Source organism: Alnus glutinosa, chromosome 7 (assembly GCF_958979055.1).
Source record: "Alnus glutinosa chromosome 7, dhAlnGlut1.1, whole genome shotgun sequence".
Lineage (NCBI taxonomy): Eukaryota > Viridiplantae > Streptophyta > Magnoliopsida > Fagales > Betulaceae > Alnus > Alnus glutinosa.
The window spans coordinates 26,052,154-26,074,390 of record NC_084892.1 but is presented as its reverse complement, the minus strand read 5'-3'; the positions used below and the strand labels follow the sequence as shown (position 1 = coordinate 26,074,390).

The 22,237-nt window shown below is 43.5% G+C and overlaps 2 long non-coding RNA genes across 2 annotated transcripts; both read right to left on the bottom strand.

Annotated features, from left to right (window-relative positions):
* Positions 1-911: 911 nt before the first annotated feature.
* On the bottom strand, positions 912-1,847 carry LOC133872694 (uncharacterized). Its single transcript, XR_009901067.1, has 3 exons — positions 1,676-1,847; positions 1,533-1,597; positions 912-961 (listed from the first exon to the last, which is right to left on the bottom strand). It is a non-coding gene; the product is annotated as an uncharacterized LOC133872694 (long non-coding RNA).
* A 4,239-nt stretch (positions 1,848-6,086) lies between these two features.
* On the bottom strand, positions 6,087-22,167 carry LOC133872169 (uncharacterized). The gene is made up of 3 exons (XR_009900987.1): positions 22,101-22,167; positions 7,694-7,749; positions 6,087-6,359 (listed from the first exon to the last, which is right to left on the bottom strand). It is a non-coding gene; the product is annotated as an uncharacterized LOC133872169 (long non-coding RNA).
* Between the last annotated feature and the right edge of the window lie 70 nt (positions 22,168-22,237).

Genomic DNA, 22,237 nt, shown 5'->3' with positions numbered 1-22,237 from the left:
ATTACAACTTCATGTCTATGGCACATAGATGTCCATGCGGTTACTAGAGTAAAACTCTGATATCCAATACTTCTTACTGATGTACCACGACAATCCAACTACTTACTCCCAAGCCACACTAATATCACAACCAATATCATCACATCCAAATCCACCAAGTTTAAAACATGCCATATCGCTCTTTAGTACGGGCTTACTATCATTTTTCGAATATGGTTAACATTGAATCCTAGGGCATTACAACTTCATGTTGAGGCACATAGTTGTCCATGAGGTTACTAAAGTAAAACTTTGATATCTAAGCACTTCTTATTGATGTACCACAACAATTCATCTACCTACTCCCAAGACACTGTATTACTCATACTGAACAATGACATTACCCTTGTACGTCCAAGCTCAATGTTCTTAAATCATGCAACTAGACGATAGTGATATACATAAGCTCTTTGCCATTAAAATTCTTAGGTATACTAATACGTCTAGCATAAAAACTACAATATTCTATATCAAGAAAACATCACACAATTTAAATCATGCTATGCATGCTACTGTGCTGCTATTAAACTGCTGAACTGAGCTGTTAATGAGCTGCTGCTGGAGTATTGCTGGTTACCGAGTGCTTTATGCTCTATGCTCTTTGCTTGACTAGTAAATATTGTCTTATTGTATCATGCTGATAAATTATACGTTTCTAAACATTTTAATATTTCATCCAAAACATGCAACACATTATACTATATTCTGAAACAATCCTTAATATATTTGAACATACTCTAAAGTACTCAAATCAAGCAAAACAGGTATATTCAACATACAATTGGTTTGGATTTATAAAACAATATATATATTTTGCAATTGTATAATATATAAAAATAATAGTTTCTCAGTGAGTGAATTATCACCTGGCTGCGTGAATATTAAGCACTAGGTCTCCTAGACACCTCCTTGCAATGCGTCACTGTGACAATACACATTACACGTTATTTGACATTTCTAACATTAGACCGACATTTAGCTCTTAAATTGCTCAAGAGCTAACCCTTGGAAAACCTAAAATATTTAAGGGTCCCAATTACACACCCATAAATCTAGACACTAACTAAACTCAATTAACACTAACCAAAAGTATTTACTTGGAGTTAGACATTAAAATCACCATCTAAAATAATTACCTATAACATCAAATATTAATCCCAAATTATATTCACTAATCTATAAATTATTTTCACTAATATTTTTCTCAATATTATTAACCCTAAAATTATTTTCATTAATCTTTTACAATAATTATTAACTTATTAATATAATTCATTGACACATTTAAAATAACATTAACCCATAAGAAAGTCTTAAGGTTAATATCGCGAATACTATTTAAACTAAATACCCATAATTTATTTTACTAACCCATAACATAATATTGATATTTAAACACTAACAACACTAACCTATAAGGTTTACTTAGGATTTGGCACAAGAAATCGCAATTAAAATACATAACCCAAAAGTTAGGGTTTGAATAAACTCACCAAAAATTTCACCAAATGTAAATCCAACACTTGGAGGGTGTTTAGCAAGCTCCTCACAACAAATCCTATGAACACATAAAATCAAACTCATATATCTTTAGATTTAATTTAAAATCTCAAAGACCAAGAGTTTGTGAAAATACCTCAAACCAATCGGTAGAAACGTAGATCGGGCTTTGTAGATCACGTTTCTGAAATCAGATTTGAGTTTGAACAGTTAGATCTTCGTACATCATGATTTTTCTATGAAGAACCGTATCTCTCTCTCTTTCCTTTTCCCCTTTTTTTCTACTTTTTTCTTCTTTCAAAGGAAGGGCCGCACGGCCCTTCATTTCTTTCTTTTTCTTTTAAAAGCAGGCGCACAATGCCTCACTCCTTCTTTCTTTTTTTCTTTTTTACTTATTTCTTACTTTTACTTTTCTTTTAACTTTTTCTTACTCTTCTCTTCTTCTTTGTTCCTTCTTTTTTTTTTAAAGGCAGCATGCCTTTTTGGAAACAAAGGCCATTTGGCCTTTGTAATTTCAAATGGTTGTGCAGCTTTTCATTTGAAAGGTTGTGCAACCCATTTTTTTTCTATTATTATTATATTTTTTTTTATTTTTCTTATTTCATTTTACTTAGTCTCTTTTTTCAAATTTTTTTTTGGACATTTTAAAAATATTCCTTTGCATTTTCTTTTCTTGGCTACCCTTTACGAATCCATAGGATAAAAATAAAACACTTTATTTTATTTTACCACACTAAATAGACTTATTTTTATTTAATCCTGATAAATCCATTTTATAACTTTGGCCTTTTAAAAATATTCTTTTACATTTTAAATACATTAAATTAACTTAACCAATTATTTACTCAAATTTATACTTTAATTATTAAATAATTTTCCACACTAAATAGACTTATTTTGTGTTTTCTTACAAACCATAGCTCATTTTGCACTTCTTTATAGGCCAATTTCCATTGAATACAGGGAAGCACATCACAAGTATAAAGTCGCAAACTCATTCGCAACGGAGAAATACGGAAAATATCATAAATGCCCGCTAAAATTAGAAGACATCATGACCGATTACACAACGAACTCACATTTAACATTAAGGATGACTCAATATATCCTATATTGAGCACATCCATATTGCCCAAAGCATTACATGTTTCGCATTGGCGACACCTTGCATTTCACAAGATCACCAATTTGAATCACATATTTGCAACGATGTTTATCCATATAGTGTTACATCACTATGTAGTGAATATCCACTTTGAACGAGTGCAATCTTCCATAGAATTATGCACCACTTCAAAGCTTGCTGATTATTTCACTCCAACTTCATACCAAATGAAGTAGAGCTCATCGTTCGCGTCCATACAACGTTACGTGTGACACTACGTCAGTAGTTGTAAACTACCATAACTAGTAGTCACAACCAATGCCAGGTATCGTAACCAACTCTATGGATTCCCACACGCATAACTTAGGCGTATCCTCAAGTGTCTAAATAGATCTGTCAAATCAGTCGTCCGTTTGCGAAGGGTATGATGCACTAACTTTCCAAACACACTTAAAGTCAATCTTACCAGCACAAGATTTTATACACAATGCATTAGTCGTGACAGTGGCTTAAGTCGCACGACAGGACATCTTGCCATCAAGATCCCCTAGCACAACAAGTCATCATTGTTGTCTTATGTTTCCGTCTCTCAACACAAAAGTGCATCAAGACTTTGGTGATAAGTGTGAATGCTACACACTTCACCATAGAGGCATTGCTCACAAAATGGTAGGGCATATACAATGATTACCAACTCCAAATCATGAGAAGAATAATGCTACTCATGATCCACAGTTGATAAGTAGCATAAGCTATATCCATGTTATTACACAAGGGTGCATCCCCGCTTATTGTGATGTATCTGTGCAAGCCACATGCCCAACAATTTTCTTGGGTGGTTTAAGTACAGGTGCAACTGTGTGTTCTTGTTCTATCATGTTAACTATGTGTCCATTCTCGTTCATTACATAAACCAAGAATGTCACTTCCTCAACCAAAGTTCACTTCTTATGAGCTTTAAGAAGAATCCCCTTTACTAAGCACTTCCGACATTGATACCAAGTGTCTTCCATGCTCGACACGACTAGTCGCATAGACTAACTTATCAATGTTACACTCAACTAATCACCTATCTAGGTATTCATGGAACACTTGACTAATCAAGTCCATAAATATCAATGGTGTATACGACAATCCGAATGGTACCACCAAAAACTCATAATGGTCATACCATATATGGATCGCTGACTTTGGCACATTACCTTTCGCACCAAAAGTCAATGGTATCTCGGAAGAAAGTCAACCTCCTAAGGATACCGAAACTCCTTGAGTTGACTAAACAAGTCGTCAGTTCTTATTATGGAACACTCATCCTAGATGGCCACTAGGTTTAGCACACGATAACCTATGCATCCTCGCATAGACTCGCAACTAAAGTGGAAACATTTGCACTACCTAGATGTTCTCAACTTGGACTCGACTTGAACTCGACTTAGGCATAAGCCAAACACACAAGTGTACACTCTCAGACATTCATCATTGTCGAACGTCGGAGAGAGATATCGAAGTAACTTGCAAACGAGACCCGCAAAGTTCAGACTCTCTATACTATGGGGTAGGAATACAATTACCCACTCGTGATTATCTACGTTCACTTCCACTCTTTGATCATCAATCCATTCCAAATTGACACCAAAGCCCTAACGAGTTAATATCGTAGTTCAACATGATAACTAATTTAGCTCATCATGCTGGACACCGAGTCTTGTATACATGACATTGAAGCTCACATACTACATGTTGAAGCTAATTATGCCAAATACTAGAGTTCCACACGTATAACACTGGTAGCTTTGCTGGCAAAGTCTTTTCTCTAATACCAATGGCACACTTGTCCACATGCTTCCTACAAGTGAATGCGTCACCAACATGTGTGGCCACGCATGAGTTCTATTCTATGGGTTCAATGCTCAATTTTCATAACCTTCAAATGCAAATGAGACAAAGGTGGACAACTTAACAATTCAAACTAATGAGTTAGACACTATAGCTCATCACGTCAAACACTAGAGCTAGCAATGTCACCACCTGTACAATGCTAAGGCGACAACCTATATGTTTACCATGGTAAATGCATTACCAATGGAAATGGTCACACATGTTGATTTTAAAGGTTTGGTGCCCATTATGCATGTAACTATGCATAGTGAGACATATGAATGGATAAAACTCAAATAACCCAAATGTACACAATGCTACAACATAAAGGTATAATACCTGTGGTAGCATCGGCAACATTTGTGGTGGTTGGACGGACTTCAGCATTTCTCGGTGTGAATGGGCACACCATACTTGAGAAAACTATCTCGGCTGATAGTTGCCCGCTAAAGGTACTTGACTTTGGCCGCAACAAGTTGGTGACTTCTCGCAAAATGGCTTCCTCAACCATAATTACAACATGCCCTAGATCTTCTATGACATATATCCAAGTGTAGCTCCCACACTCTACACTGGGCAACGCTAGAGCTGCTTTGAGTCAAACGGCTAACGAGTGACATAGCTTTATGAGGTGGCCAAGTCTACCACATTGAAAGCATACCCGTGATTCGACATGACACATACACCAAAGTATGGCTTACCACAATTGATGCACCGCGTGACACCGAAACGGCTCGCAAAGGCATCCTCTTTTCCAAGGAACTTAGAGCCACAACCTATAAGTTGCTTCTTTGGCGGTGAGGAAGCATGAGCTCCCAATGGCATTGACCATTATCTACTTAAATGATTCATGGTCTAAGGTCCATCAATGAGGAATGCATAAAACCACTACTAACGAACAATTTCTTCGACGGAGGGAGAGTAGGAGGTAGAGGCACCTAAAATCACTTCCACCTCAATCACCCACTGAGGAATCCTCTTCCTCATTGCGTATCAACATTGCTTATCTAGGTGGCATGACTTGTCTATACAATGAAATGCCACATAGACAATACTGCGTAAAGAAGATTACATGCATCACAATACCCATGCAATGCACCTAAGAAGCACACTCTAAACCGTTCCTCGTCTAAGCGATATAATCTACACAATCACATTGAAATTAACCTACAATGTGAAAGTTAGAGGTAAGCTAACTATAAGTAAATCAAATGATATGCATCACAAAATCCATGTAATGCATATGGAGTATTGCATTTTAATTTCCTATCTTTGTTGATGCTTTTAAGATTTCCTATGACTCTTTTGTTATACTTAAATTCTGACACAACCCTAGGTTTCCGCTTTATGCTTTCCCTAACCAACCCTAGAGTTAACTGCTCTGATACCATCTGCTGTGACGACCTATTTTTTTTTTTTTGAAATCATACAAACGGATCTTCACAGTGGCATGACTACGTGTCGCTCAGCCAACATAATGTACAAGTTCCATAACATGTACCTGATATTCAAAGTTACATCTAACACAGCGGAATATAAATATCAATGTGTAGCGAAACACATATCAAAAGCGGAAATACATCTAATACATAATTGTTATCAACAACAAGAGCTATTTACATGTCTAACTTATTAAAGCTTATAAAACTTATTACACTAAGTACATACTAAAATTATAGGCTCAACAAATACATATGCCACATAGGACACGAGTAATAAAAAAAAATAACCACAATGCAGACTACCCATGAGTCCATGACTTATGACTGTCGTGATGTACTCCAATCATAGCATCCCATACGCTAAGTGGACGAGTTAATATCTATATCCGCAAAACCTGCAACCAAAGCATCAATGTCTGCACGATTACGGGAGGTTGCCGCATCCGTACAAGTGGAATTATGAGCCCACAGTCTCCGTATAAAACATACCGAGACCTCAGTGATATTAAACTAACTGAGTTTTCGCAAAGAACCAACTTTTTATTTTTAGTCTCGCGTACACTATAACAGCTACCAATTCATAAACTTTTTTTGAAAACCCCCATAGCTGACATAGCGACCACTAACAATCAGAAAACATGTAAAACATACTATGTAGTTGGACCCATACGTAGAAGTTCCAATGGCTTGGAAGCAACTACGTATACATCCACCTACAATAACACTTTTATGTTGGTAGCTCAAATGCACAGAGATCTAACGTTATTAACTGTGATATCACCATGCCTCAAGACATTACAACTTCATGTCTATGGCACATAGATGTCCATGCGGTTACTAGAGTAAAACTCTGATATCCAAGCACTTCTTACTAATGTACCACCATAATCCATCTACCTACTCCCAAGTCACACTGATATCACAACCAATAGCATCACATCCAAGTACACCAAGCTTAAAACATGTCATCTCGCCCTTTAGTACGAGCTTACTATCATTTCCGAATATGGTTAACACCGAATCCTAGGGCATTACAACTTCATGTCGAGGCACATAGTTATCCATGCGGTTACTAAAGTAAAACTTTGATATCCAAGCACTTCTTACTGATGTACTATGACAATTCATCTACCTACACCCAGGACACTGTATTACTCATACCGAACAATGACAATACCCTTATACTTCCAAGCTTAATGTTCTAAAATCATGCAACTAGACGATAGCAATATACATAAGCTTTTTGCCATTAAAACTCTTAGGTAATACGTCTAGCATAAAAACTACAATATTCTATATCATGAAAACATCACACAATTTAAATCATGCTATATATGCTATGCATGCTACTGTGCTACTGTTAAACTGCTGAACTGAGCTGTTACTGGGTTGCTGCTGGGGTACTGCTGTGTTACTGCTGGGTTACTGCATGCTTTATGCTCTATGCTACATGCTCTATGCTCTTTGCATAACTAGTAAATATTGACTTACTGTATCATGCTGATAAATCATACTTTTCTAAACATTTTATTATTTCATCCAAAACATGCAACACATTATACTATATTCTAAAACTATCAATGATATATTTGAACATACTCTAAAGTACTCAAATCAAGCAAAACAGATATATTCAACATACAGTTGGTTCGGATTTATAAAACAATATATATATTTTGCAATTGTATAATATATAAAAATAACAGTTTCTCAGTGAGTGAAATATCACCTGGCTGCATGGATATTAAGAACTAGGTCTCCTAGACACCACCTTACAATGCGTCACTGTGAAAATACACATTACACGTTATTTGACATTTCTAACATTAGACTGACATTTAGCTCTTAAATTGCTCAAGAGCTAACCCTTGGAAAACCTATAATATTTAAGGGTCTCAATTACACACCCATAAATCTAGACACTAATTAAACTCAATTAACACTAACCCAAAGTATTTACTTGGAGTTAGACATTAAAATCACCATCTAAAATAATTACCTATAACATCAAATATTAATCCCAAATTATATTCACTAATCTATAAATTATTTTCACTAATATTTTTCTCAATATTATTAACCTTAAAATTATTTTTATTAATCTTTTACAATAATTATTAACTTATTAACATAATTTATTGACACATTTAAAATAACATTAACCCATAAGAAAGTCTTAAGGTTAATCTTGCGAATACTATTTAAACTAAATACCCATAATTTATTTTACTAACCAATAACATAATATTGATATTTAAACACTAACAACACTAACCCATAAGGTTTACTTAGGATTTGGCACAAGAAACCGCAATTAAAATACATAACCTGTTGAGACAGTTTCCGGTAGGTGACGTGTCGGTCAGATGTTGGTCTAAGTTGCTCCCGGTTGTATCTGGTTCACCTGAAAAGTAAAACTGTGTCGGGGGGATCCGACAACCCCGCTCCGATGCCTAAGTAAGTGTATGGTTCTGAGAATAAATGCGCAGAATAATGCTAAAAAGCCTGATTAGCATGTACCTTAGCATCTGAAGAGATTCTTGTATTTATAGAGGTTGCGGAGCAGTTCCATTAGCTCCATGATTCGTGCACGAGGCGGTTGGAGGAGACGTGGCTCCGGATGAACGAATGTTCCGCATACCTCGGTGGCATCATTGGGTTCCATGACGTGCATCGTGTTACATCGTGTCGTATCGTGTCCCTTAGATTCTGGGTACTGCCGAGATGCATGCACTCTATGACGTGCATCGTGTCCCTTTGTTTTCGGGTACTGCCGAGATGCATGCATATGCGGATACCAACTAGCATTTGGGTCGCCCTCCCAGTTGCGACAGATTGGGCTCAAGGGATCTTGATGGGCCCGGGTAGATTATGTTTTCTTTGATATTCGGGCCTGGTCGGGTGGACCAAAGTGGGCCTACCTCCCGGGTTGGGTCCAAGGCCCGAGAAGGTCAATATTTGTCCCAACAGTTACCCCCCAATTCTCTTAGGTAAATTTTATACTTGAGAGAATTTAGGAATAATTGATTGACCTTTACTTTGATGTATCTTGAGTTTTGGGTCTGACGTATAACACCGAGAGCCATCAATGACCCTTCTCCATTCATACTTTCGCTGAGTCGGTGATCTATCTCGGAAGTATTGTTTTGCCGGTTGCTTTGCCTTGCCCATACCTTATCCGCCCGAAAGCCTTCGCGTGCCATTTTTTTTTTATTCCCGCTTTTTTTCCTTTCATCTTGCAAATCCAAATTTTCAAACTTTCGAATTTCCTCGAAATCCGCCAGTCCGCTTGTCAGGTATGATTTGAACGCCGGTTCGTTTTTCAAGGCATGTCTTGTCCCACCTGGCGGGCTACCGGGGCTTTCGGGCTGCCAGTTTTTGGATGAAGAAATTTGAACGAGACCGTTCATCTTCCGGTGGACTACAACCAGTCAAGCCGTGGTCCTGTCGACGTATGTCAGCAGCACATTAAATTTGATTTGACGTCGGTTCACCTTTTGAGGGGCACTGTGGTTGTCAGATGCGTGACCGGCGACGGTTCGACTGCCGGTTTGGAGGGATGAGATTCACTTATGTCTCTCTATCTCCCGGTTGTTCATGACCGGCTAATCCCGGTTGCACTGGAGTATAAATACCCTTCCCATCTGCATCTCTCATTCTTGTTTTGAACTTTTCTTCCTCTTTTTCCTTTGAACTCGCATCTCTCTCTTGGAAGTTCATACTAACCTGTCTTTCTGCACCATGTCCGAAGCAAGGGAACTCCCAGCAGTGGTCGTCTCGAAGTCTGAGGAAGAGGAATTACTATCCAAGGACGAGGTGGTACCCGAGCAAGGGGAACGTCAGATGCCCCTCGTGCCTCTCGACCGCCGAGGAGTCTCAAAGGTTGGTACCGGGGATGAATTTCGCCTCCGGAACAATTATGATATTCCCCCCTCGGTTCTGTTACATTTCCAAAATCCTGTTACCCGGGAGATTCGAGGGGGCGATCTCGTTATTTACGAGAAAATGCTTTTAGCTGGGCTGCGATTTCCTTTACCGGACATTGCCCGGGAATTGGTACTATTTCTTGGGGTATCCCCGAGCCAGCTTACACCAAACGCGTGGAGATACCTCTTCGCCTCTTTCATTCTGTGGCGAACGGTGTTGGGGGCTCGGATGACAATTCCGGAGTTCTTCAACATCTACCGGGCGGCATATAAAAGGGAGGGGGTTGTTGAGTTTACTGTTAGGAACAACCCTATCTTTATATACCTTTCTCAAAGTTATTCCAACAACCGGGGTTGGAGGTCAGATTTTTTCCGGGTCTCAGGAGATTGGGAGTCGGTAGCGCCCTTACCGTCCGACCAAAGAGTATCAAGAGTCTGGAATCCTATCCAGGTTGACCTGCGGGAAGCTCCGGCCTTGAATGCAACCGGCAAGAGAAGGGTAGCCGCAATGCTGTTGTTCTCTCAGACTCCGGGGAACGATATGAAAATAGAATATGACAACATAGTCACCGACGAAAATATGCGGAAGGTTTTTGGGTATCAGATTCCTACCGAGAAGGTTTGGTATGATCGGAAAGGAAAACAAAAGCCGAAGAGATCCAAAGGTGGTGCGGCCGGCACTCCACAACCGAAGGCGTTGAAGGTGGCTCCCGGGACTAAGAGGGTCATTAAACCAAAGAAGACTGGCAAGGCAACCCTCCCTCCGAGGACGGTAAGTAAGGCGACCCAAGTTCCGAGGACGGCGATTGTACCTCGGGATAGCCTTACCCCAAACTTGTCTGCCCCTGCGACCGATCTCGGGAGTGACTTGACTAGAGCTCCTGAGACTATGATCCCGGCTACCTCTTCATCAGCCGTTATTAATACTGTTGAAGTTGGAAATCCAGAGGAAGCATCTGGTAGGGAGACAGTGGCTGTTCATGCGCCCGATGTAGTAGAAATCGGGGACGATCCTGAGGAGTTAGAGCAAGAGGCTTCTGAGGTTCGGAATGCATCCAAACGCAAAGGGAAAGAAGTGGCGTCCGAGTCACCGAAGAGGACCCGATTTGCCTCGGATCCTTTAGAATATGCGCTTACGCGGGCCACTGAAGCCGAGCTTCTTTTTGGTCGGCCGCGTTTTGTATTGCCCACTTTGCCAGCTACCCGGGAAGAACCGATTGAAGAATCCGAGACTTCGGATCGGTCTCCGGCTGAAAGGATAGAAACTCGCTTGGAATCTGATGCTCCGGCTGAGAGGATAGAAGCTCGCTTGGAATCTGATGCTGGTCTAGCCTCCGAGGATCACTTACCGGCGGAGCATGAAACATTTTTACAACCCCAGGATGGACCGGAATCTGGGGATCATGTGGTGGTGGAATCGGAGGGTCATCTGGAGACCGGGGAGATAGACTCGTCCGTGCCGGCTGGAGAGTGTTTGGATCGGGTTGAAGTTGCGGAGTCCTCTGGACCCGAGACATGTGAGGACCAACCGGAGACTCGAAATCCTTCTCCGGGATTTATGGAAGCTGAGACTTCCCGACAGGGAGCATTAATCGGTTCTCTGAGGGAAGGCCTACTGGCTTGCCCCTTAGAGACTTTAATGGGCCTAATCCCGGAAGGGTCTTTTTCAATGTCCGGGACCGTGTTCCCTGGAGGACTTGCGGAGGCGATGCTTCATAACCAATTGCAGGTTAGCCCTGTGATTTTGAAGATATCTTCCCATACTTTGCGCGTTTTTTCTAACTCCCATATTTTTATTTTTATTTTTATTTTTTTTTTAGTGCGTTATGAGGTCGGTTGCCTTGTGGCGAGACCACCGGGGTAATACTGAGGGCCGGGCTTCTCTAGAGGCCAAGGTAGCCGAGCTTCAGTCCCGGGTTCAAGAGCTGGAATTCGAGGTGTCCCGAACCGAGGACTTGGAGTCCGAGATAGAGACCTTGAAACAGGATATCGAGACCAAAGATCAGACAATCAAGGCTCGGGACATGGATCTGGCTCAGGCCCGGAAGCTGGCGGATACATCTCGTGCTCAATCACTTGAAAGCGAGAAAACCCTTGATAGAGTACTGAGCAATCTGACCAAGGCTAACGAATCCAAAACGGCGCTGTCTTCCCGGGTGACAGACTTGGAGCGAGAGAAGGACTCGCTGGTGGCCGATAAGCACTCTCTGTCCGAGAAACAGAAAGAAACTCAAGCTCGGTGTAAGAGACTTCGGAAGAAGGGCCATCATTATAAGGCCAAGTCCCGGCGTTTCAAGAAACAACTCGCCCTTGTTCCTTGGCTTCGAGGTCTTAGCTGGGGCCGAGGATCTGTTACGTACCTAGGGTAATTAGAATTAGGCTTTAAATTAGGTAAGTGTCGTATTATCATTTAAGAGAATAATAAGTTTATTAGTATGGTATTAGTATAATAAATTAATTAGGAAAATGAGGAGTCTTGCTCATAAAGCAAGAATCCCGAGATTAAGGGATTTATATCCCATTATATTAGGAAGGAAATAAAGGAATTATTTATTCCATTAGGGTTAATAGTATTTATGTAATATTTATTTAATTATTGTTTCCGTAATTCAAGCTTTGTAATCCTATAAATAGGGTATTGAAGAATGAAATAATATGAAGAAGAAAAATTATAAAACAACTCTAGTAGTTGCTTTGGGAGTTTTTTAGGGTTTCTCGAATAACCCTTAACTTTAGGAGGACTAGGGTACCTCGAATACCCTACTATCCCACACATTCCCCATCCAAATTATACACCCTTCATCCCCGTTACGCAGGACCGTAACAACTTGGTATCAGAGCCACGTTACGATTACAAACCAAGCCAATCATGTCAGTCATATCATCCGAAGAATTTTGGGCAGAATTTCACGAGCGCACAAACCATATGGAGGAGATGTTGGGTACCCTGCTCGCCAGAAGCCAGGGCCATCGAGAGGAAGACCAAAGCAATTCAGCAAGTTCCTCTAGGCACCAAGCCGGCAGAGATTTCAGCCAAATCCAAAACTTCCGTGCAAAAGACCCATGCCACACAAGTCCTTCGCAAGTAATAACACTTTCACCCTCACTCTTAGAAAATCTTCTAGAAAAACAACCTACAAAAGAAACCACACCTTCACCATCACCCTTAGAAAATCAACCCAAACAACAACCCACCAAAGAAACATCAACCCCACCACCAAGCAAAGACCCTGAACCCATCACCGCTCAAAAGAAAGACCAACCCCCACGATCTCCACAAACACCACCACCTATCAACCCATCAGCACAAACACTATCCCTACCCAAAATCCCAGCCAAAACCCAAAAAAACGACTCCTTTTGGCCAAAACCGAAAGTTCAGCCACCACCAACACCCCCAAAATTCCCACCATGTTCACCCATCGACCAACCACGCCATCAACCACCTCAAAGCCCAGCCACCCTCTTCCAAATTTCCTCAACCCAGCAGTCCCCATACCTAAAGACTACTCACTGTCAACCACAAACCAAAAGGACCAAACCAAAAAAACCATCCCCACAGTTGAAACCCTACCCCTTTCACACTGATCGGTCCAGAAGAAGGAAACGGGCAAGGTTCAAAACAAGACATTTCCTGGCAAGAAGAAAGCCCCTTGCAGTGTCTAAGTTCGGTGTGAACCGGTTCGGCCGTGAGAAGAAAGACACGGGCTGGGACAAAAGGGGACCGAAGAAGAAGAGGCAGGTGCGACGGGCCAACAACCGGGGCTTCAAGTTCAAGGTGTCGGCAATTCGGTGTTCAGCAAGGAAGAGGCTTGGGAAGGAGACCAGGTCGTGGCTAAGAGTGGCGGGCACAGGCCAGCGGCAGGGAGCAGGGCTCGGGAGGATGGGTAGCGATCCAGAGGATCCGACGGAGCGCGGTTCCCCTCCGGATGGCGTTTCAGGTCACCGGCGGCCACCCAGACGTCCGCCAGACGGTGATTATGCAAAGGGGGGCGATTCCGGCGTAAACCACGGCAGCCCGGAATTTTCCATCGAGCACAGGGGCGAGCCTCCACGCGATCCTGTGATGGATGCAGAGATACCGGCCGATGATCGACAATTTCCGGTGAGCAAGGTGGACAGAGGAGCATGCTCGGGCTTGACTGGCGGAGGAAGATTGAAGATTGGACCCGAGATTTCCGGATTTTTTGCTGCAGGAGAATTCAACCCAGAATCTGCTAGAGGAAAATGGAAAGAAGTTGCAGCTGGAAGGGAAGGGACGCACGTTAGAGCAGCTGGCGGCGTGAAATCCGGGCATCTAGTAGAGAGAAATATGGTGCCCGATCTTGCTACCCCTAAATGGAAGATTGCGGATAAGGGAAACATGGAAGCTACGATTTGGGGGAATCAACGTCTGTGATGCTGAGTTAAAAAAAAAAAAAAAAAAAAAAAAAAAAAAAAAAAAAAAAAAAAAAAAAAAAGGAAGATGCCCTCCACGTCAACAGCAATTGACAGCATTTTTAGGACCTTGGGGACAAGGTCCATTTTAAGGGGGTTGGAGTGTTACGTACCTAGGGTAATTAGAATTAGGCTTTAAATTAGGTAAGTGTCGTATTATCATTTAAGAGAATAATAAGTTTATTAGTATGGTATTAGTATAATAAATTAATTAGGAAAATGAGGAGTCTTGCTCATAAAGCAAGAATCCCGAGATTAAGGGATTTATATCCCATTATATTAGGAAGGAAATAAAGGAATTATTTATTCCATTAGGGTTAATAGTATTTATGTAATATTTATTTAATTATTGTTTCCGTAATTCAAGCTTTGTAATCCTATAAATAGGGTATTGAAGAATGAAATAATATGAAGAAGAAAAATTATAAAACAACTCTAGTAGTTGCTTTGGGAGTTTTTTAGGGTTTCTCGAATAACCCTTAACTTTAGGAGGACTAGGGTACCTCGAATACCCTACTATCCCACACATTCCCCATCCAAATTATACACCCTTCATCCCCGTTACGCAGGACCGTAACAGGATCCAACTAGGGTTTTGAGAGATTAAGGACCATGCTTCTTCACCCGGAAGTATTCAAGGTTGATCCCGAGACTGTGACTCCTGAGCTCTTTGAATTGCCCGAGACAGCAACCAAGGAGCTGCAGACTCTGGGAGTGGAATTTTTCCCGGACGTAGAGGACTGGACCGATGATGCTCCCAATCCTTATCGAGATGACTTAACCTCGGGGCCCTCTGTCTCGGAATGTTCTCCCGGTAGAGAAGAAGCCGAGGAACCTGAGGCTGGTGATAATGTGGACTCGACAGGGAGCCCACTTTTGTAATTATACTTATCCTTCTTTTGAGCCGGTTGTACTTTGAACTGAATGTGAATGTAACCCGATGGATGTATAAAATAGAATTAACCGTTATATTTTGGTATTTTGATGTGTTCGCATAAATTTTTCTTTTGCTTATGCTACCGAGTTGTATTTGATCTGGCCGGCAAGTGGGTTCCAAGACAGTTGTTTTCAAACCGAGGAACACTTTGATTTAATCTGTTTTGACCTGGTCTGAGTCACTCCCCAAGACTTGTACAAATTTTGGATTTCTCCAAGTTGCTACCAAGGGTTTTGACCGGTGCGTGTTTCAGGTCGGTTGTATTTCAAACCGAGAGAGCGACGCTTTGAGTTGATCTGGTCTGGTTTGATTTGAACCGGGACATCCCTTACTGACTTCGTACAAATTTGGTGATTTGTCCGAGTCAATATTGAGGAGATGACCGGTGCGTACTCTGAGTCGGTTGTGTTTCAAACCGAGGGAACAATGCTTTGATTTGATCTGGTCTGGTTTGATTTGAACCGAGTCATCCCTTAATGACTTCGTACAAATTTGGTGATTTGTCTGAGTCAATATTGAGGAGATGACCGGTGCGTGCTCCGAGTCGGTTGTGTTTCAAACCATGGGAGCGACGCTTTGATTTGATCTGGTCTGGTTTGATTTGAACTTAGGCTCCATGCTTTAAATTGAACTGAGAAAAAACATACATTGGCGGTGCCAACTTTGGAATAACAGAAAACATAATAATTCACATAAAATATTTCTTCAAATTCTCTGCGTTCCAGGCTCTCGGTAATTCCTTGCCGGTCGTATCAATCAAATGGTACGCCCCTCTGTCATGGCATCGTATAACTCTGTATGGGCCTTCCCATTTTGCTCCGAGCTTTCCTTCGATTGGATCTTTGGTGATTGGGCTCACTTTTCTCAAAACCCAATCTCCGAGTTGGAACTTTCAGGGGTTTACTTTTTTATTGAAGTAACGGGCAGCTCGGTCTTGGTACGCAGCCCATGTTACCTGCGCTTCATCTCTTCTTTCTTGTAGCAAATCCAGATTGAGCTTTATTCCTTCGTCGTTGAGCCCCGGATTGTAGTGTGATACCCGGAAGCTGGGTGATCCGATTTCGGCAGGGATAATTGCCTCGGAACCGTAAGTTAAAGAGAAAGGAGTAGCCCCAGTGGGAGTGCGTGTCGTGGTGCGGTAGGCCCAAAGCACCTCGGGTACATATTCGGCCCAAGCTCCTTTCTTTCTGCCGAGCTTCTTCTTTAGTGTTCTGAGAAGAGTCTTGTTTGTAGCTTCCACTTGTCCATTCGCCGGAGGATATATTGGGGTTGAGTAATAATTTCTGATACGGAGTTTGGCACACCATTTTTGAAACGGTTCACAGTCGAACTGTTTTCCGTTGTCGATAACAAAAGCGTGTGGGATACCAAATCGACATATGATTGAAGTCCAGAGGAATTTTACTACGTTGGCGGTAGTGATAGTGGCGAGTGCCTCGGCTTTGGCCCACTTGGTAAAGTAGTCTACTGCGACAAGAAGGAATTTCCGCCCACCTTTTCCCGGTGGCATAGGCCCGACTATATCGACCCCCCATTTCGCGAAGGGCCACGGCGAAGTGATAGGGCTTAGTTTTTCGGGAGTTTGCTTCATTACCTGGGCAAACCTTTGACATTTGTCACACTTTCATACAAGTTTGACTGAATCCTTATTCATTGTTGGCCAGTAGTATCCGGCTCTCATTGCCTTGTGCGCCAACATCCGGGAGCCTGAATGGTTCCCGCAGACCCCTTCGTGTATTTCCTTTAGTATGTATTCCGCCTCGGAACTTTTAAGACATTTCAGAAGTGGCTCGGTATATCCTCTTCGATAAAGAGAACCTCTGATAAGCACGTACCGGGCTGAATGCATTTTTACCATCCGAGCTCGCATCTTCTCTTCGGGTAGGGAACCGTTGCGGAGGTACTGGATGACATCAGTAGCCCACTCGGGCTCGTCTGATTCTTCCCCAATTTCCATCATGTCGAGTTTTGGAAGGATTGACAGCTTGGTCTGTATCACCACCCCCCGTGTGGATGTTTTGACGACCGGCCCGGTACCGGAGCCCATTTTGGAAAGAGCATCAGCTCGGGCGTTCTCTTCCCGAGGAACTTTGGTTACGGCGGTTCTGTCAAAGTTAGATTGGCATTTGCGTACCTTATCGAGGTATTGAATCATCTTTTCGCCCTGTGCCTCTGCCGATCCCTGCACCTGGTTGACTACCACTTGAGAATCGCTTCTGATCTCTACATTCCTTGCTCCCATCTCCCGAGCTATTGAAAGCCCGGACAAAAGTGCTTCGTACTCGGCTTCATTATTGGTGGTTACAAAATCCAGTTTGATCGCATATTGAAAAGTTTCTCCATCCGGGCTTGCCAACGTGACACCGACTCCGCTCTTCTGGTTGGCCGAAGAACCATCTACATATGCCACCCATGTTTCCTTCTCGGGCAGTTCTTCGCTTTCGGGAGTATTGCTAAACTCTAGTAGAAAATCGGCTAGCGCCTGACCCTTGATAGAAGTACGAGGGTGGAATTCTATGTCAAACTGTCCCAGCTCTACCGACCAATTTACCAACCTCCCGGAAAGATCCCATTTTTGTAATATCTTCTTCAGCGGATGCTCGGTTAACACTCGTATTGTATGTGCCTGGAAATATGGCCTTAGTCTTCGGGCCGAGATTATTAAGGCGTAGGCCAGTTTTTCGATCCGAGGATACCTCTCCTCGGCTCCATGGAGTGCTTTGCTGGTGAAATAAACCGGTTTTTGAATGCCTGAATCCTCTCAGACCAAAGCTAAACTGACTGCCGAGGGTGATACTGCAAGGTAAAGATACAAGATTTCTCCTTCCTCGGGGCTGCTCAATAGCGGCGGGTTAGTCAGGTACTCTTTTAACTTCTTGAAGGCTTCCTCGCACTCACTGCTCCACACGAAGGCTTTTCTCAAAATCTTGAAGAATGGGAGACACTTGTCGGTGGACCGGGAGATGAACCGGTTAAGGGCTGCTATTCTCTCGGTCAGCTGTTGCAGTTGCTTGGTGGTCCGGGGAGGTTGCATGCTGAGGACAGCACTTACCTTCTCAGGATTCGCCTCGATTCCTCTTTGTGAAACCATGAATCCCAAGAATTTTCCTGAGGAAACGCCGAAAGCACATTTGGCCGGGTTGAGCTTCATCTTGTGACTCCTTAGTGTCTCGAAAGTTTCCCCCAGGTCGGCTATATGGCCGGCGACTCGTGTGCTCTTGACAAGCATGTCGTCAACATAGACTTCCACGTTTCGTCCGATTTGATTTCGGAACATTTTGTTGACGAGCCTCTGGTATGTAGCCCCGGCGTTCTTTAGACCGAACGGCATCATTTTGTAACAGTAGAGACCTCTGTCGGTAATGAACGACGTTTTTTCTTGGTCGGCTTCATCCATGTGAATTTGGTTGTACCCTGAGAAGGCGTCCATGAATGTTAAGAGTTCATGACCGGAGGTAGAGTCTACAAGCAGATCGATCCGAGGTAATGGGAAACTATCCTTGGGACATGCTTTGTTGAGATCGGTGAAGTCAACACACATTCTCCACTTCCCAGTGGCTTTCTTGACTAAAACCACATTGGCTAACCACTCTGGGTAGTTTACTTCTCGGATAAACCCGGCTCGTAGGAGTTTGTGTACTTCCTCGGCAATGGCCTGGTTCCGTTCCGGTGCGAAAGTCCTTCTTCGTTGTTTAACCGGTCGATGGCTTGGATCAACCATTAGCTTATGGGCTATTACGGATGGGGGTATTCCGGGCATGTCCTGGTGGCTCCATGCAAACACGTCTTTGTTTTTCCTGAGGAATGCTACCAGGGCTTCCTTCATTTCGGAGGGGAGCTGCGCGCCTACACGGACCTTCTTCTTCAAATCACCGAGCTCGAAATCTTCCAATTCCTCGACCGGCTCCCCCAACGGTGATTGCTATTTTTCTTCGTCCTTTTTCTTCTCCCCGAGTCTCGCAGCTTCTGGGAGCTTCTTCAAACTTGTATTATAACACTCTCGGGCCATCCTCTGGTCTCCTTTTTCAACACCGACTCCCTCTTCCGTGGGGAATTTCATGCTCAGGTGAGGCGTTGAGGTCACAGCCCTAAATTCATTGAGGGCTGTTCTTCCGAGGATGGCATTGTAAGCTGATGGTCGGTCGATTATCAAGAACTGAACCATTATCGTCCTCTGTCTCGGGTACATCCCTGCTGTGACCGGAAGCTCGATGGACCCGAGTGGGAGTACTTGCTCTCCTGTGAATCCCACAAGCGAATGTCTCGCCGGGATCACCTTACTCCGATCAATCCTCATTTGCTCGAAGGCTGATCTGTAGAGGATGTCAGCCGAGCTGCCTGTGTCAACCAAGATGCGGTGTATTTTGTGGTTGGCTATGGCCAGACTCAGTACCAGAGCGTCGGTATGCGGGAGTGATACTCCTGCGTAATCATCATCTGAGAACCCGATCACTTGGGCGTCTCGTTTTCGGGATTTTGGAGGTTTCTGCACCGAGTACACCTCAAAATCCCGTAGCTGCCTTGCATATGCCTTCCGCGCCAAGCTAGATTCTCCGCCTCCTCCGAAACCCCCCGAGATCGTCTGTATCTCCGGAAGGTTTTCCTGTCGTGCTGGTCTGGCTCGGCTCCTACTTCTTTCTCGTGCAGCCCGAGGGTCTGGCCTGCGCTCCGGTTCCCTTCCCCTTTCCTGATTTCTTACTCGATCATCCCGGGGATTGTTTTGATTCTAATGGAACCGATTCTGATGGGGGCGATTGGCGGGCTCCGGGTCTTGCTGAGTTCTTTGATCTGCAAGGAAATGGACAAGTTTTCCGTTTTCTATGAAGCGTTCAATCAGAAGTCTCAAGGATATGCAAGCTTCTGTGCGATGACCGGTAGTATCATGAAACGCACAATACTGGTCGGCGTATCGTGAATGCGGATTTGCAAGCACCGGTCTGGGTTTTCTGTACGTCGGGTCTCGCCTTATCTCCAGGAGAACATCCATAATTGGTGCGTTGAGGGGTGTCCAGTTGTGACCCCTTAGGGACTCTTAATCCCGCTTTGGCCTAGCCTCTTCTTCTGGAACCCGCTTCCGTTCTTCCTTCCGAGGATTCTTCTTTTTTGGGTTCCCGGAAGTGGATGGGCGTGCAATCTCGGGTCCCAACAGAGCTCGGAGTGTCTCCTCCTGGTTAATGTACTTCTCGGCTTTACTCATAAAGCCATCTAAATTCTGAAGGGGCGTCCTGGCTATATCAGCCATTAGTGCTCCATCTTTTCGGATTCCCTGAAAGAGAGCTCCGTAGATGAAATCATCTGTTGCTGCTTCGGCTTCAAGTCTAGCCTGGTTGAACCTCATAAAGAAATCTCTGAGGGATTCCTCGGGTCCTTGGTGTAATGACATTAAGGATCCCGACGGCTTTCTTCTGACCTTGCCGGCCATGAACTGCGTCAGGAACATCCTGCCGAGGTCCTCGAAATGACGAATGGAATTTGGCGGGAGGCTCCTGAACCAGTCACGGGCATTGCCCGAGAGGGTCAAAGGGAAGGCTCGGCAGGCCACCATCTCGGGTGTTCGATGGAGATCCATGTGGGCTCTGAAATTATCTAGGTGCTCCACGGGATCTTCAAGTCCCGTATAAAATGGGATCTCTGGGACTTTGAACTTCTCAGGAAGGCAAATATTTGCCTCCTCCTCGGTGAATGGGGAGGTGGTCTTCTGCAAAAGGTTTTCCACCAGGGAAGCTTTTCCCTTATCGTTCCGTTGAATAGCTGCGGTCAGAACATTGCATCTTTGCTCCAACCGGGCAATCATGCCTTGTACCGCCCTTGCTGCCTCGGGTTGAGCAGGGGGAGGATTTCCTGGGACTTCTTCTTCTTTGTTCGGCTCCTCAGAGCTTTCGACCCGGCTACCTTCCTCTCGGTTTCCTGGGTCAGTGACAGTTCGGTGAAGTTCTGGAACCCGGGCCTGGAGGACAGCATTCATAGTGGCCAAATCCTCGATGCTCTTGGCCATCTGCTCCATTCTTTCATTCAGGCGAGTGAATTGGGGATCGTTGGAGTTTCCTTCGTCTCGGGCATTTCGGTCATCCTGAGGCACTCGGTTGGTTTCTGATCGAGTATTCACCATAACGGATTTTTTTTTAGGAAAACGATATAAGTCGTTCCCACAGACAGCGCCAAACTGTTGAGACAGTTTCCGGTAGGTGACGTGTCGGTCAGATGTTGGTCTAAGTTGCTCCCGGTTGTATCTGGTTCACCTGAAAAGTAAAACTGCGTCGGGGGGATCCGACAACCCCGCTCCGATGCTTAAGTAAGTGTATGGTTCTGAGAATAAATGCGCAGAATAATGCTAAAAAGCCTGATTAGCATGTACCTTAGCATCTGAAGAGATTCTTGTATTTATAGAGGTTGCGGAGCAGTTCCATTAGCTCCATGATTCGTGCACGAGGCGGTTGGAGGAGACGTGGCTCCGGATGAACGAATGTTCCGCATACCTCGGTGGCATCATTGGGTTCCATGACGTGCATCGTGTTACATCGTGTCGTATCGTGTCCCTTAGATTCTGGGTACTGCCGAGATGCATGCACTCTATGACGTGCATCGTGTCCCTTTGTTTTCGGGTACTGCCGAGATGCATGCATATGCGGATACCAACTAGCATTTGGGTCGCCCTCCCAGTTGCGACAGATTGGGCTCAAGGGATCTTGATGGGCCCGAGTAGATTATGTTTTCTTTGATATTCGGGCCTGGTCGGGTGGACCAAAGTGGGCCTACCTCCCGGGTTGGGTCCAAGGCCCGAGAAGGTCAATATTTGTCCCAACATAACCCAAAAGTTAGGGTTTGAAGAAACTCACCGAAAATTCCACCAAATGTAAATGCAACACTTGGAGGGTGTTTAGCAAGCTCCTCACAACAAATCCTATGAACACATAAAATCAAACTCATATATCTTTAGATTTAATTTAAAATCTCAAAGACCAAGAGTTTGTGA